This window comes from Apteryx rowi, unplaced genomic scaffold (assembly GCF_003343035.1).
Source record: "Apteryx rowi isolate R43461 unplaced genomic scaffold, aptRow1 scaffold_227, whole genome shotgun sequence".
NCBI lineage: Eukaryota > Metazoa > Chordata > Aves > Apterygiformes > Apterygidae > Apteryx > Apteryx rowi.
The window spans coordinates 685739-702118 of NW_020448608.1; the positions used below are offsets into that span (position 1 = coordinate 685739).

Here is a 16380-nt window from a genome sequence, read left to right on the forward strand (position 1 = left end):
TGTGGTTTGCTGCCATGCAAAATAAGCTATGTCCATCATTGTTATGTTTATTTTTCCTTTAGAACTGATATGTAGTTGCATAATACTGCTAGGAAAATAGGTAATGAAGAACTCATTAAAAAAAAAAGAAGTGTTTCTCTTCCCACACTTCTTTATCCACATGCTTCTTTACATATGTGTTTATGCATTTGATGTGTGGAATATTTGCACCTTTCCAACATCTGGTCATTCCTTCTATTAAAAACTGGATACTGAAGTTAAAAAACAAACAAACAAAAAACAACAACAACAATTACTGTTCTGAACCAGTAGGGTGATCCCTGTGCAAACTCTTTTGTACAGTAAGTTCAGACTGCTTTTGTGCTTGCTATCAGAAATAGGTTTAAGTGCAGTCTTAAACTGGAATCTGATTGCTTCAGGCAATAATCTTTCTCATTTAATTCATAGACAATTTGGTGCATGACCTGAAGTGAGCTGGTTTGACACTGTTTGGACAAATCTCAGATGTGCTAAGACATTTCCATATTCTGTAGAATGTTAAAAGTGTTAAAGAATTAATGATCCCAGCCTTTCAAGAAGCTAGACTACTTTTTGAGTTTGCAGGCTCAAATAATAACCCTAACAGACTCTGATTTCCATCCAAAGAAAGGTATGTCTCTGAACTCTCATGATGAATTTGAATATCATCATTTACCGATGAGTTTAACAGGCAGATCCGGTTTAAAAATTAGGACACTGCAGTGTACCCCTTTTCCTTTGACAGGTGTTTGGATACTGACTCTCCAGGATGATTACAATCTCTTCAGTTGTTCACTAATAGGAACTTCGTCCAACCTTAGCTAGGATTTCCAATGTGCAAGAGAAATGGAATTGAGGAAAAAGTCCTAAAAGCTTTGCATGGGAAGGGGGGTTCAAACCATATAAGCTGCTGTGGGAGATGGTGAGCAGCATGTCCACTTTTTTCTGGTGATAATGGTATGCTGTCAACCTCCAGAATTTCACCCATTTGTGACTGTTGCCCTTTTGAGACTTCTCTGGGGCATGCTAGCTAATTCAGGCCATGTCTGCGTTGTTGCTCTTGAGTTGCGCCCCTTCAAGCACTGCAACTGTACCTGCCTCAAATGGCTTCACCCTGAAACCTTGATTCAGAGCTAGAGCAGAGCTGTGAAAAGCAGTGCAAACCCAGCTGCTGTGCTCTTACGTCCTTCTTGTTTCCTCAAGGAGGGGTGTCGTGTAAAACAGGTGGATGTTCCACAAAGTATAAATTAAAGGAGAAGTGAAAGAAAATGGAAAGGAGAAAACTGTATCAACTGACACAAGCATCAAGTAGCTGAGTGGAGAGAATTGCTTATGGTGGTCAAAGTGATAAAAAGATCCTGGAAGGACCATCAGACCAGAGAATAGTCTACAAAGGGCGTCAGAAGGGCTCGAGGGTTAAATGAATGAATAAACACAGAAAGATGCTTTAGAGCAGACTCTTCCTCTAGCAGAAGGGATATATACAATATCAACGTAGACCTTGCCAGCTTCTTTGGTTTCTTCACTTAGAAAAAAAACTACTTGTCTCTTACTCTTTACTTGTGTGTTGAGATTTGGATAATTCATGGGATTTAAATGAAACTGTTCATGAAGGGCATAATGAAAACACAGAGTCTTCTCTAGTTTTATCTGATTTACCTGGAAAGATGTTATATTCACTTGGTATGACTTTGCTTTTCCACCACCTGCATTTTCCTGTGTAGGTGGATTTATGTGGGTGTAATCACAAGTCAGAAATCCTAAAATAAACCCGTAAGATAGCACATTTCCTTCCTTCCTTTAAATAGAAACATATTAGCTACAAAGCCCAATGAAAGTAAACACCAGCTGAACATCACATATCATCCTGCTTTCTCTCATGCACATCAATGTGCTATCAAAATGACATCTGTTAGCATATTTCTGTAGTGGAAATCCATGAAGAAAGAATTACACACAGCTGCCTAAACTTTCAGAAAATATTATAATAATGCCTATAAGTTTTAGTTAGTGGAAACATTATATATAGGAAAAAAATACTGTGTGATGAGTAGTGACTGCTATGTATTTGTTCCCCTGCCAGTACTTGCTTAATTTCATACTAGTTACACAGTGAACTAAATTTCATGTTGGATACACTTACTTTTCTTGAGCAAACATCTTTGTTTCTTCAGTTTTTTCAGTAGATGGCCATGTAAACTGTTCCTTAAGAAAAATGTATTCATATTCAGTTGTCTATTTCAGCTAAATGTTGCCCATTCTGCTTATTTTGGAGGTTTGTTTGAGTCCCCTTCCAAAGGCTTGGAGCATCATTTTGGATTGGTACTTGATTTTGTTGCTGTTGAGAAAGTAACTGCCAAAATATTAGTAAACATTAAAATATTAATTTGTACCTCCGGGACACTACTGATCACTTTTATTGTCCACTGAGCAAATCTGCAAACCAATTTCCTTGTACTTGCTCCTGTGGTGACTTCTGTGGTAGCAAGGAATTTCCCCACGACAGTCACAGATCACATGATTTAATGTCATCTTTCCATCAATATATTTATTTTTGTCGTGGCAGTTACAAACGGTAAGAGAAGAAAAGGGGTCAGTGAGATCCATGCTGAGATCATCATGTGTCCTGTGCTTGCCATATGCTGCTCTTATCTTCTTTCTTATACTTAGATAGCAAATTCTGTGAGAGCAGGTACAATCTTTTTGTTGTGTTTGTTCAGTGACAACACAGTGGTGTCTGTCCTGTTATGGGGGCTATTAAGGACTTGTGTTAATAGTATTAATACTTGTATAAAGTATCACACTATTAAAATGGCATCCTTGAATAAAACATGATTAAGATTCCTTTCCTAGCTTTCTCCACTTGGACTATCCTGTGTAATCATGCTTGTGCACACACAGGTAAAGAGGTGCTGTTGGCTCAGACAGATGTTTTTAAAAGTGCCTGCTACTTAGCGATCAATAAAATAAACTATATGGATCTTTTCATATTTGTATAGACCACTAGTAGACAAGTAATCTAAAACAGAAGTTTTTTCTTTGTAGGAAAAACATCTGGTCAGTCTGTTAAATTACTGTATTTTTGCCTGGAAAGAGCTGTGAACCAAAGCATGAACTGCTTGTAACAGGCATGAATAATACATAACTTGGAAAGCCTGGTAAATTCCAGTTTCCTACATTATACAGTGTTATGTTTTAGTCTGGTTATGCGGTCTTGATAGAACAACATCTTGATGAAAGTCTGGGGTCAGCTTCTAATCAAGAAACTCTTATGGTGCATGAAGTTTTTGCTTGTTTTGCTTTTCCTTGCCTAAAAGAGCACTTTGCCCCATATCCTGCTTCTGTTAACACTGTGAGTTGATTATTTGGATCCAGCGGGGCCTTCTGAATAGTCTGAAATGTGAAAACAGTGCAGTTCATAATGTGAAATATTTTGTGAGCAAGGCTTGGTTTTGAGTTAGTTGATTTCATGAGATTATGCTGGTAGACTAATACATCCAGTGGGGGGAAATGAAGGTTACTGAGAGCCTAGCACACGTTTATTCCTGGTATAGCCCTATTGCTAAGGGGAACTTTGTCTGCTCTCTGTAAAAAAGTGTAATTCTCTAACATTGGAGGGTTTGAAATAGTTGTCTTAGCATAGCAATATTATAATATTATACATGTAATTTTATTTGCCCTCTCCTTTTTAAGCAAAAGAAGAAAAACCCCAAGATTTAATGTTCTAATTTCTGTGTACTGAGCTCACTGTTCTTTTCTATAATTAATTACCCTGTCTGCAGAGTTGACAGTGAAACAACACCTCTCTACACCCATATGCCTAACACTTATATTTTGTATGCACCTGTTTCAGTAGCTTTGCAAAATAGTATCATTATTCTAAATTTCATATTGCCTATTGCAAAATGGAGTTTTCAAGCTTTTATAAATCTGTTGCTTTATAACTGGTTTGAAGAGAAGTCCTCAGTGAAAACAAGCCACCTGGAGAATTTCATCATGAAAAATTCATTTGCTTTCTGAGCTACACATGTACAAAGAAAATGTCTTTAAAAATTGTTGTCTTGATAGGAACTGTATTTATAAATAGGCAGAAAGATCTTGATTAAAAAAAAAGGTGAAATTAAATTTGGACAGAAACAAAATATGGAAAAAATCCATTCGGAAAGAAATTTTCAGAAATAAGGACTTGAGCCAGAACTTAGAGGAGTCAGTGGAAAATCTCTTCTTGGCTTTGTTGCTTTTGCAYGAGACCATGAAGCCTCATTCTGGCAAAATCCTGGGCATGTGCTTGACATTAATTTCCAGAGTAATCCCTCCGAAGCTACTATGCTAAAGTTAAGCATATGTTTAATATACTTTACTTGTTCGAGATCTAAATAAATGGATAAGAGGAAAAAGCTGAACTCTCAGTGTAATTTCAATGATAGTTTCTGCTACTAGTAAAGTTAAAATAAGAGAGAATGTCTGTATTGTACAGGTATAGAAGCCTTTATGGTTAGAAAAAGAGCTATGTCAGGTCCAATATCGCTGGGATATTTTTGGGAGAAGAGTAAAACTGATAAGTATCATCCCTACCTGCTGGGCTAGTAGCCTGTGAGTTTTATATGCTCCTCTTCCCAGAGTTTTTTGCCTTTCATTAAGTGCAATTTTTAAGGGATAATGTGGTAGTCTTCTGTCCCCTTGCCTTCACCTTTCTATGTTTCTATAATCTGAACACATTTTTTAGATTATTTTAATGTTTTGCAACTATACTTCTCTTTTTCTTTATTGCTTAGCAGACAGCTGGAAAATATATACTGAAACATGCTTTTGGCAGTCATCACGGCTGTGATCATAAAAACTAAATTCAGGATGAAAGAGAAGGTTAAGTAAAATGCAGATAAAAAGAAAGAGAAACAGAAAACATGGCAAAGGCTGGATTGCTAATATTTTGTAAAACAATCCAAGCAGCCTTAAGATTGTCTTTTAATGCAAAAATATATTCATTTGCTAGAAAAGGATTTTCTTTCATATTGTGTGATTAAATGAGAATGAATCACTGGATCATAAGGTGTAAGGATTTTAATAAAAACAGGGAATATTGGGTTGCTTCCTAAAGGGTTCGGTTTATTTCTCCCTTGGAGTCATGTGGTCTTGATTTTGTTTGTGAACTGTGCCAGACTGGTCCTTTTTCATACATTTTTGAATATCTGCAAATGCTATTCCTTTAGTTAGGCGCAGAAGTGTGTTTTAGATCTAAGAATTTAGTGAACAGAACCAAGAAAAATATTTTTGTGACCTGGCGATGACCTCCGTAGGGCCCGAGTCTCTCAGTGAGGGACATCGTGTGTGTTTGTGGGCATATACATCTCTCACACACACAGTGCTTGCAAGCAGAGCCAGGAAAGGATTTTCCATCCACACTACTCAGTACTGTTTGACGAATTACTGACCTTGTCTTAAGAGATAGTCAAATGCGTATTGGATCACAGAATCACAGAATGGTTGAGGTTGGAAGGGACCTCTGGAGATCATCTAGTCCAACCCCCCTGCTCAAGCAGGGTCACCTAGAGCACATTGCACAGGATTGCATCCAGGCAGGTTTTGAATATCTCCAGAGAAGGAGACTCCACAACCTCCCTGGGCAACCTGTTCCAGTGCTCTGTCACCCTCACAGTGAAGAAGTTTTTCCTCATGTTCAGATGGAACTGTCTGTGTTTCAGTTTGTGCCCGTTGCCTCGCGTCCTATCACTCGGCACCACTGAGAAGGATCAGGCACCACATCTTTCCCCCTCCTTGATTGGAGTAATTATTTCCTAGACTTGCTTTTCCCTTCATTAGGAAGTGCAATGTCCTTGAATGCTTCTCTCACAAATGTGTCCATAGTAACCTAGACCTCTGAGAGAAAGGCTGCATGGGTAAGCAGAGGGGTAGTCCAAGGATTAAAGAAGAAAAAAAGGGGAATACTTTGAGAAAAAGCAAAGATAAGAATGATTCATCAATTTATCAAGAATGATTCATCATTATCTTGTGTCTCTTTGTAATGTGAGTTTGATCTAGACGGTAGGTAAAATTGCAGCTTTCCAGCAATGAATGGGGAAGCCTGGTTCTGACATGAGCCCAGTAATGTTTTGTGGTCAACATCTGCAAGGACGGTGGTAAAAGAGCCAAGTGGGAACCTTGAGCTCATTTCCATAATTTTATGTTGATCAGATGTTGTAAATAGTTAACCGTGTGTGCCGCTGTGTATTTTACAGACATGTGCATTTCTGGGACTTTATGGGTACCATGGCAAATTTACTTTGTCTTTAAATTCTCATTTCCAGATAGGATTTTTGCACCATTCTCCTACTTTTTTTTGTAAAGGAATTGTTTGGGCAGCTTTGGTTCATTTCTATTTTGCTTTCAAGGGTTATTTAGCCACCTGCCAGATTAGTTTATCTAAGCATTCAAGTGAAGGTTCAGGTTTAAAATTAGTAAATGATTCTCCTTGTGTTCTGGTTCTGTCTAGCATTTTCCACTCAGGTTTCTGAGATGTGTCCTATTTATTCTCTTTGCTCTTCTATGCGAAGAGGCAATTGGTGATGATGTTCAAAAATGTGAGAAAAAGACTGATGTTAAACAGAGATGGTTCAAAGTCTTATAATTCATACTACCTCTCTTCCACACATACAAAATATTTTTGTGTCCTAGAGCTATTTCTTAATAGTAGTCTCCTAGAGATATTACTTAATTATAATGACAGGGCAAAGAGAAATTTTCCTTCAAAATGGCTTTTCAGTAAAGGCTTCAGTTTTCATTTAAATTCATAGTTTCAATGAAGGGGTCTGCTTTCCATGGGATTTATTTTCTTCAGCTCAAAAAGCCCCAAATGCCTGAAACTTCAAAAAAAAAATATTGCCGTAGTGCTTTGCAGGAGATGCCTTTTGGCTGTGTTATGCTCTCCTCTGTGGGCTGGCTAGTTAGCTACTTCATGGAGTCTTTAGCCATTAAGAGTGATACACTAGGTATGAGAAATTCATACATAATTTCAACCATCTTAGAATATTTAATATTTGTTGATAAACAGAGGCACAAAATGCATGAAATTGGCTTTTTAAAAAGTGCTAGACCTTATTTTCTTCTTTGTTATATCTCCCTAGCCTTTTACAACTGCATAAAATTTATATAACATGCTACAAATCTGGAAGGTAGGTCACAGTTTTCCTTTTACTTTCACTGCTTCAGTATTGGTCTGAATTACTGAAGTATGACAAAATATTTCAGTTGCTAGTGTCATATTACCTTTTCTTTAAATATAAATGGCTATACAGGCGACATGGGGAACATGCTCAGACTGAAGCTTGGTACCACTGATATCAGTAACAAAAGTCCTTCTGCTCTTATTAATGAAGGAACTTGCCCTTAGATAACGGACAAGAAAATGTATAATTTCACTAACATGATGTTTCCTCCTGCATTGGCAAGAAAGGGCCTCTCATGTACTGCTACTAACATGAAAGAGAAAGAAAGTTTCAAGTGGGATGAAAGAGACCACACAAAAATGGATTTGCTGTAGCTTTTCGTATTGCTCTGAGGAAGAAAAAGAATTAGACAGTACTGGGAGGAGCTGCTCAGTTTCTGATCCTGCTTGTGGTTGCACTTTGATGTACTTGGTGTAATGGAGGCATGGGTGGTTTGATTGGAGGAAATAACTATTATCCAACCTTTTGTAAAGAACATGCCTTGTTATTTTTAAATAACTTTTCTGCTTGCCGGCACTTAGAAGAATAAATCCTAGGAAGGTTTATTTTATATCAAATTGCAGAAAGCTCTATTGCCATATATAGAGCTTATTATAAAATTTCTAGTTGCTCAGCTGCTAGTTCACTTGCTGCACTTTTAGCTGCCATTCAGGAACAGGACTGTGATTTCTGTTGTCCTTGACTGTAGATCATATGGCCAACAGTTACCTGGTTCTCCCTCAAGAACAAAGGCAATCAAGTTTTAGTGCTGGTTATCATATAGCATTCATACCTTAAATGCAGAAACCTAAGAGAATATTAGCTGCTAAAATCAGGCTGGAGTTGAAGTGGAGCAAGAGAAGAGATCACAGTAAACTACTTTTTAATCTGGGCTTCACATAGTTTACCAGGTTTTTAAGCCCACAATGCTGCTGCTGTTTGTTTCCAGAAAAAAAATAGTTGACTTCTAAAAGGAGGGAGTTCTGAGTTTTTTTAATTCTTTTCCTTCATATCAAAAGGGTGATACTAAAATAATATCAGGAATAAAAGAAGCTAGCTGGGTATTTCCTAATTCCTGAGGATACTGACATAAATCAGGTCATTTATGTTCTGACATAAATGATGGCCTCTCTTAGTCATCACAAGTCAGCCTTTCGTATTTTTTCCAGAAAGGAGCAATCTAACAGCATAGCAAGCTTTTGCAGTTTGCCCACTCCTTTCTTCCTGTAATTCATTTCAAAAGGGCACATTATAAATTTTTCTGTAAACTTCCTGGCCAATTATCACAGAAGCAAAGATCAGGGCTCATCTAAGCAAGGAAAGCTAAACAAATATGTCAAAGCAAAAGCCACTCTTATTCTGTAACATGTTGTCTACATGGGGGGGCTTGTTACACACGTATATTTATGAGGAGATTTATCCCTCTCCATCTGTTAGCAATGGCCAATGCACTTGAGTGTCATCTAAGTGAATCACAAGTCTGCAACGCCCACAGATTTTGTCACACCTTTGTGACAGAACAATAGTGGAATAAAATAATGTTCCAGTGCCAAAAAAGAAGGAGGGTCCGGTATATGCAGCCTCAGTGGGGTAACAAGTGCCATTGCAATGCCTAGGAAAGACTCCTGGAAATCAAGGGAAGAAGTCTGAGGACAGTAAATGGGATTTTACTATAGCTACTCCTTTATCCTTAAACACAAAGAATGTATTTCCCCAGGACCCAAAAGGTCCTCCTGATGGAAATTACAACCTTTTTATGTCATAAATAACTCTCCTCCAAGGAGAGAAAACATGAGGAGTTGTGGTCGATGAAGATGAGTGCTGTGAAGGCACTTCCTTTGCACATGCATCACACAGCCATGTGGCTCTGGGCCCAAGGTAACTCAGCCCTGAAAGCTGCTCCAGCTTGCTTTCTTCCCAGAATGTGGCCTGCCAGCGAGTACCGGGACATGACACCATGGGGGAGGAATCATGGCCTGACTTTACTCTCTCCTCCTTCTTCGCATTTGTTTTCTGCCCTGGGCACTGCTGCAGCAACAGTCCCCATGCGCTCTGGCCTGGAAATCGCCCAGGAGAGGCTGCTTCCTGCGCTTCGGTTCTCCTGGCCACCCGCTTGGCTCGGAGAAGCTGCATGGCAAAGTTGCGTTGGGCCTGTATACTGCAAAAACTGCTGTATACAGCAAAAGAATCATCTTTGTCTTTTCCTTTATTTTTTGTTTGCTTCCAGTAAAAAGGGAGAGCTACTTCTGTTTCTTTGCTGTCTTTGTCCGGCATTTCTGCCTACCTCTTTCACTTTAGAGTCTGGGCTCTGGATAAGAATGGGCTATTCTGCACTTCTGTTTCTTCCCTTCACAAAATCAGGATGAGAACAAAGGAGACCCCCAAGTCCCAAATGTGTCTCCTGCTGGTAACTGGCATTTGAACTGATTTGGCTATGAAATTCCCCATGTATTTATTTAATGCAAAAGGAGTGAAATAGACAAACTCAGTCTTTTTAAACTGCTGTGATGGCTGGCAGATTCTTCTCTCGGTGAAGTTAAAAAGCTGAAGAGATAAAGCTCGTCAAATGAACTCGAGAAGGAACTATCATAAATACACATCTAAATTATATATAAATTTTCTCTTCATCAGAAGGCCTATTTTGATGATAAATTCACTGATTAAAGAAGTATCTTTGCTCTATGTGCCAGCCAAAACTGGAGGGGTACAGTGAGTGTCTTTGAAATGAAAATTCACTTGGTCACACACAGTTATAAATAGAAACGTTCACTATTTTACTGAGCGCAGTGGGAAAGATGAATAGAATCCGCTGTACTCCGCAGCCAGTGTCCCAGGGGATATGTGGAGAGTTGCTTGTGTCGTCTCTGAACTTGCAGTATCCTTCACAAAGGATCCCAGGGTGTGTTCTGGTTCATTTTTTTCCCTACCAGTGACAGCGAAAACCTGGGAGATGAAAAGACTGTGCATGTTCCATATGCTGCCACTGACTGGTACGGGTGGTTCAGGACACGTCATTTACTATTTTGTTTTCTTAGTAACCTCATCTTCAGTGCTGAGCTAACAATACCTGCCATTGTAAAAATATAATGAAATTTGATAAATGAAAAGTCCGACTGATTTTTCCTAGAGCATGAAAAATGCAAGGTAAAACCAATCTGATTAATCTGGTTGTATAAACAGGCATTTGTTACGTCTAAAATTTTGATTTTTTTATTCTGTTTGGAACTTCAAAGACTACTTTTTAATACATTTACATAATTTCTCATTTTTCTAAAAGTCAGGACTTCATACTGACTTCACATTTTGGTGTTGCTTATTAAGTTGAGGGTTTTGATTAAATAAGTAAATTTGATTTGCTTTACAAATTATTTGTTGTAATTTAAAGAGTCATCATTAATTCAGATTCATAGCACGATCAGTTCATGTGCAATAACAAAAATCTAGTAGACAGAAAGCTGTATTCTATCATCTACTAAAGTAAGTGGGCTTTACCCAAAATACCTAATTCAGTGTAACTAATGCACCCTTCAGTGTGGGCACAAGATGTTGTGGGAAGGTCAGTACTGGAACGTGCCAGGAAAGAGCTGTGCATGGAGATTCATGAAACAGAGCAGATGCTTTGCCTGCTTCTTGTGGGAGGCTGTACCAAGTCCTGTAACTACTGGGTTGAGAGTGGGTTGTTCGAAATCCGAAGAAAGCATCAAGCCACACAGAACCTTTATGGTGGAAATGACAGTCTTGAATATGAAGTAATCTTTCTGGAGTATTTACTTTCCAAGCCAAGGGCATAAGATCCCATTTTGAAGCCCACCTGACAGTCTTTGTACTCAGTAGAATGGAGATCACATCCGAATTTATAAATGCCAAGGTCAGCAGAAACATAGCTGTTCTTTGTGAGGTTTCACTCCTGGTTTAATACACTGCACAGAGTCTGTTATTAACTTTAATTTTAAGCAGTACTGTTCAAATAATTATGAAATTTTCCAGAAACAGTTTGGGACCAGTCTTGAATAATGGCCATGAAAAAAATATATGTACTACTTTGTTTTAAAGCAGCAGCTTGCTAAAAGTTCCTTGAATTTCTGTTCCTCTTGTTTTCTTCTCCAGGTGTTTTCTAGCAGTTAATGGCAAGAATGGGAAGACAGGTTTTTTTAAAAGCCTTCAGTGTTGACCAATTTCTGCTTCCATTTAAGCCAACTGTGAAACTTCYATTAGCTTCTCTTTCAGCAGAGTTAGACCAACACTATATATTTGTAAATTCCATCCTAAACTTATGTAAAGCCTTTATAAGGTTTAGACACTAATACTGCTTTGCAGATCTATCTTTCAACACTGCATTCACACAAGCCATAGAGATCAACATTTCCATTGAAATATTGTTAAGGCAGGTTGCCTACATTTAGTTTCCAGGGTGATAGAAATCTAAATTTTCTAACTCTCTTACTCTTTCTTATCTCACCTCCTCATTTATTCCTTTTTTCCCTCTCTCATTTTTTTCGTATTCAAAGGAGAAATCCATTTTATAATCCTTGGACTGCCATGTAGTCTCTGGAGAATTTCTTTCTCTTTGAACTACTGACAAAATTGTAGAGCATATGAAAGTCCCCAAACACATTTAGATTAATGAATTTCTTGGCAGCAGGAGTTCTGGGATTTTCAATACTGTGTATCTACAAGAACATTTTACTGGTTTCCATATTTAAAAATGACAAGCAACTGTAAGTAATCAAAAGCACGAAGTCTATTACAGAAACATTGCTTGCTTTTCCATAAGAAATACAGGAAAACAGAAGGAGGGCTCTATTTTTTAAGGGTATTTCAGGCTTGTTTGCAAAACAGTTCATTAAGCACTTAAACTTTCCAGCGGTTGTTTTTTCTTCCATATGGGTATGACTTCCATGACTGAACTATTATGCATTTTAAGGTTAACTACTTAATGTTAGAGCATGCCTAGTGGAATGACATTATCTTGACTCATAGACCTAGACTATGACATTACTTAGACTCATAGTATATAATTAGTAGCTGCTAAACTTTTTGTACCTATATTTTAGAAAATTACTGTCTTTACAAATCAAATGTGTTTTAACATGCTTTTGAATTTAACAGGAGAGATACAGTCTGACCTGAAAATGGCAGCGGTTAGTTACCTTTAATTGAACAATCTGTCTAATATTAATCGTGTTCATTCTGTTTCTAGGAAACTACAAAAGACCTTGGCTGACAGTAGCTGCAGAAGTGAATAGTAACATTTCACTATGTTTGCCAGTTTGTCACCAGAAAAGTGATATTTTAAAATACTTTTTCCTCAATCATTTATCAACTTCTAATGTACCATGGAGTCAATCTAGGAGGATGTAAAAGCCTTTTAAAAGTGATAATGATGCAATGGCTTATACTTCACCAGAGGAATTAAGATATTTAAAGACTTGATTGCTGCGTTTAATTTCTTGCGACTTGCCCCAAAAGATGTTAGTATCCACCCATTCATTTGTTATCCCAGACCATTTCTAGCAATGAGCTATTTTGATAGGAAAGGGGAATCAGAATTTGAGATGAGCTGCCTCAGTTTTCCTTTTAGTTGATGATAATATTACTGTATTGTATGTATATAATGATGGATTTACATGGCATATAGGGTTTTCTTGAATAACTCTCACAGCATTTCTAATGATAGGTGATACTATATTTTCTTTACAGATGAGGAGAATGAGTCACAAAGACTTCAAACTCCTCTCTTCAGCAGTAGGCTTTCACTCGGAGTGATGCCAATCTTTAGGTATACCCAACTTAGATTGAATGTGTAGGGGGTTGTGACCGGGCGTTTAAACTCAGAACACTGGCAGTCACATCCCATACTTGAAAATCTGTGTTCAAGAGGAAAAAGCCACACAAATTGTGGGGCTTTGTGTAGACCTGGGAAAAGATGCCATTTTGTTCTGAACCCGTTACAAAGTATTATTGCCTGATTATTCCCATCTTTTTTCTGTATTGCCTTTTTCCCCTCAATTAGGATCCCCTGCTTTGGGGGGCTTCCAGGGGCTTGGGAGATTGGCCAGCAGTGACAGGGAAGCAACGAATTCATCTACACAGCTCCTGACTTACAACCAACAGAGTAGCTACACTGGAGACTCATCCGCAGCAATCTGAAGATCCCTGTGGGTCAATCTACTGTTAAGCTGTGTTGTGTGAAAGAAATGGATTTTGTTGATCCCTCAGTATCTGGGTTGAAATTATATGTAAACATTTATAAATGTCATCTTCATTGTTACACAAAACAATTACTTTTGCTATTGTGAATGAGAGATTATCTTTTAGAAAGGTAGTATTAGAAAATTGATAATGGTACTTAAATAAGAATTTTAAATATTAAAGCAACAGAAAGTTCCTTTCTTTTTATCATATCTTGGACCTTGGGAATCCATTAAAACTTTTCTTTTTTTGTATGTGTGTGTGGGTCAAATAAACAAGAAAAAAACAGTTTATCTTCATGCTTCTCCCTTAAAGCCCCCTTCAATTCTCTGCAGTGAAACAGGAGCACTTTTACTGGTTTGGAGGAACTATTAAAAAAATTACATTTGCATCCAATTGAAATTTACAGAGTCTTTTCGTAAAAAATAAATCCTGTGAGCAAATTATAATTAGAGAATCCTGTGAGGGAGGTCTGTATTAAATGACTCATGAAGGATTAATGGGAGGAGCAGCTATTCCTCTTGCTGAGTAGCATGCTAGCAGCAAGGGACAAAAGGCTATATTCCCCATGGGATGGGCTGTTTTCCAGAGAAGCCTGAAGCTTTTCAAAGAGGTCTAGCAGGAGCTGTTGAATGACTAAATCCTGAAACCCATAAGATGGGAAGTAGTCTTTCAGTTGTCATGCTCTCAGGTTGACCAAAGCGGACTTAAGGACCAGACGATGGGCATCCTCAGCACTTGAGATATCCGTGTTAGTCCATGCAGTGGAGGACAAGGAATCAATTCCTTCAGAAGCATTGGTGGGCCTGGGATGCTGACTGCATAACAACTGCATGACAGATTCAGTCACTAAAACGCAGGCAGTTGGTCTTGCTTAACTCAGCCTAACAGTGCAATGGGTGTTTTCTGTTGGCCTCAGTTAGTCTGTCCTCCAGGTTAGACATTATTGTCCTGGAGAAAAAGATAATTGGAGAGGATTTAGGTAAAAACAGCTCACAAAAGGATTTCCAGAAGGTACATCCTGAGTTGCAGATTTTACTCTAGCATAAAAGACAGAAATGCAAATGCAAATTAAAGGCTTCATTAACTGCAAAATCGTATCAGTGGATGCCTGTGGATGCTCCCTCAGCTTTTTCAGTACTGTGGTGATAACTAATGATTTTAGCAGCATTGTCTCCTTTTCCAGAACAGACTCCCTGACCTGGCCCATGATGGGCAAGGACAACTAAAAATGAGCGAGTTGCTAAGTCCCCTGCAGACTGCTTGTAGCATGAATTTGTTTCTGCTGAAATAAACAGTACAAATGCAGTTTGTTTCCCTTGGAGCAGCTGCCAAGCTTAGATGTGAGAAGGCTCTTTTTCTCCATTGTTCTTTCAGAGGTATAGTATAGTGCTGAGATGAGGAAGAGTTTTCCTGTAATGATAGCATACAGTCTGCTATACATTGAGAAGGAACAAGGAACCCTATATTTCTCTGGTTGCTGTGGCTAGAGGTAAGAAAATAGGAAGCACTGGGGAATTGGTAGAGGACAGGTTCCTACATCAGGTTCCACCTCGCCTTGTTTTCAGCAAGCAGAAGCAGATACTTCAGAGAAATGTATGAGAAAATGCCCATGGAAGCTAAAATATGAATACGAAGTTAAGCTTTTAAGCAGCTTTGTTATTCAGCACTGTTATCTTTCCTTTTTATTTCTTTCCCATTCACTTTTGGTTTAGTTTTTCAACTTTTATCGTTAACAAAACTTGGAGTTCTGCTGACAAACAGAATTCTTTGACCACTGATTTCACAGTTCATGTTATGTGTAAATTTTTTTTCTTTATTTGTCCAAAAGTTATCATTGTTTCTTTTCACTGAATGTTACCTTATTTTGTGGTATAGAGAAATATTACATTCCAGACAGATTCTTCCATGCCACAATGTATGGAATATGTAAATGTTCTCTTTTATAATTCTTCTTTCTAAGGAAAATAGGGCTGATCTACTTAGTCTCTTTTCATAGGAGATTTTTTCCATGTTGCCAGTGACTCTCTTTACCTCTTCCTGAACTCCTTTTAGCTCTCAATACCCTTTTTGAGATGGGCCAATAGTACTGCAGTTATGCTATAGATGAGGCTGTACTCTTGGTTTGCTATAGACTTTGTGCTTATTTTCACAAACCCTTTTAAACACTGCTAATGTGTCTTCGGGGCAGGGGGTAAGTAGTACCTAACGGGAAACATATATTTCTATTCCTTCACTTGTAAAATATAAATTCCTGTAAATTCCTTCCTGTAAAATTCAAGTGGGAAGGAAAGGTGATTAATGTACAGGGCTGGGAATCAGGAGAAATGATTTATCCTCCAGGGCTTGCTGGTCATGTCCTACGGAAAACCACAAAAAGCGAAATTTAATCATGTTCATATTTACCACAGCAACAAATTTGGCTGTTAGCTTATGAAACCCTTTTCTCACGAGTAACATATCAATGTATATATGCATGAGTATTGTAATTATGAGTATATGCATAATGTTCAGTGCTGTGTATTCTAATAAATAGTATCCATCCTTTTTAGTGGGATTGGGTTGACTGCATGGTCTGATTACATGTGATGATTAGACCTCTAGTGTACCCTGATATTAACAGATAGGAAGAAATAAGGAATTGGAGGATTTTAGTCACAATGATGGAACTGTTTATGTTGGATAAAACAAATGACTGAAACCAAAAATCTTTTAACTTACCTGTCAAAAATATCAGAGACTAATTCACATGTACAAAAACATCTTAGCTGGAAGGAAAATAGTCATGGTATAAATAGCACTGTCTGCCAGCGTGTTATCACTGGATTAAGGTTAACAAGCACAGACTGAAGAGTTGTAAGTAGATATGGCTATGTGCTTGCTTAACAATTATTTAGGCCTCATTCGTGTTGCACTCTTCCTGGCTTGGATTTGCCCCGTGATAGTCTCAAAGACTATCCCAAAGCAT

The 16380-nt window shown here is 38.0% G+C and overlaps 1 protein-coding gene across 1 annotated transcript in view; it reads left to right on the plus strand.

Moving 5' to 3' along the window:
- CPE (carboxypeptidase E) overlaps positions 1–16380 on the plus strand; it is a 61459-nt gene that overhangs the window by 24466 nt on the left and 20613 nt on the right. The gene's annotated exons all lie outside the window — the stretch shown is intronic.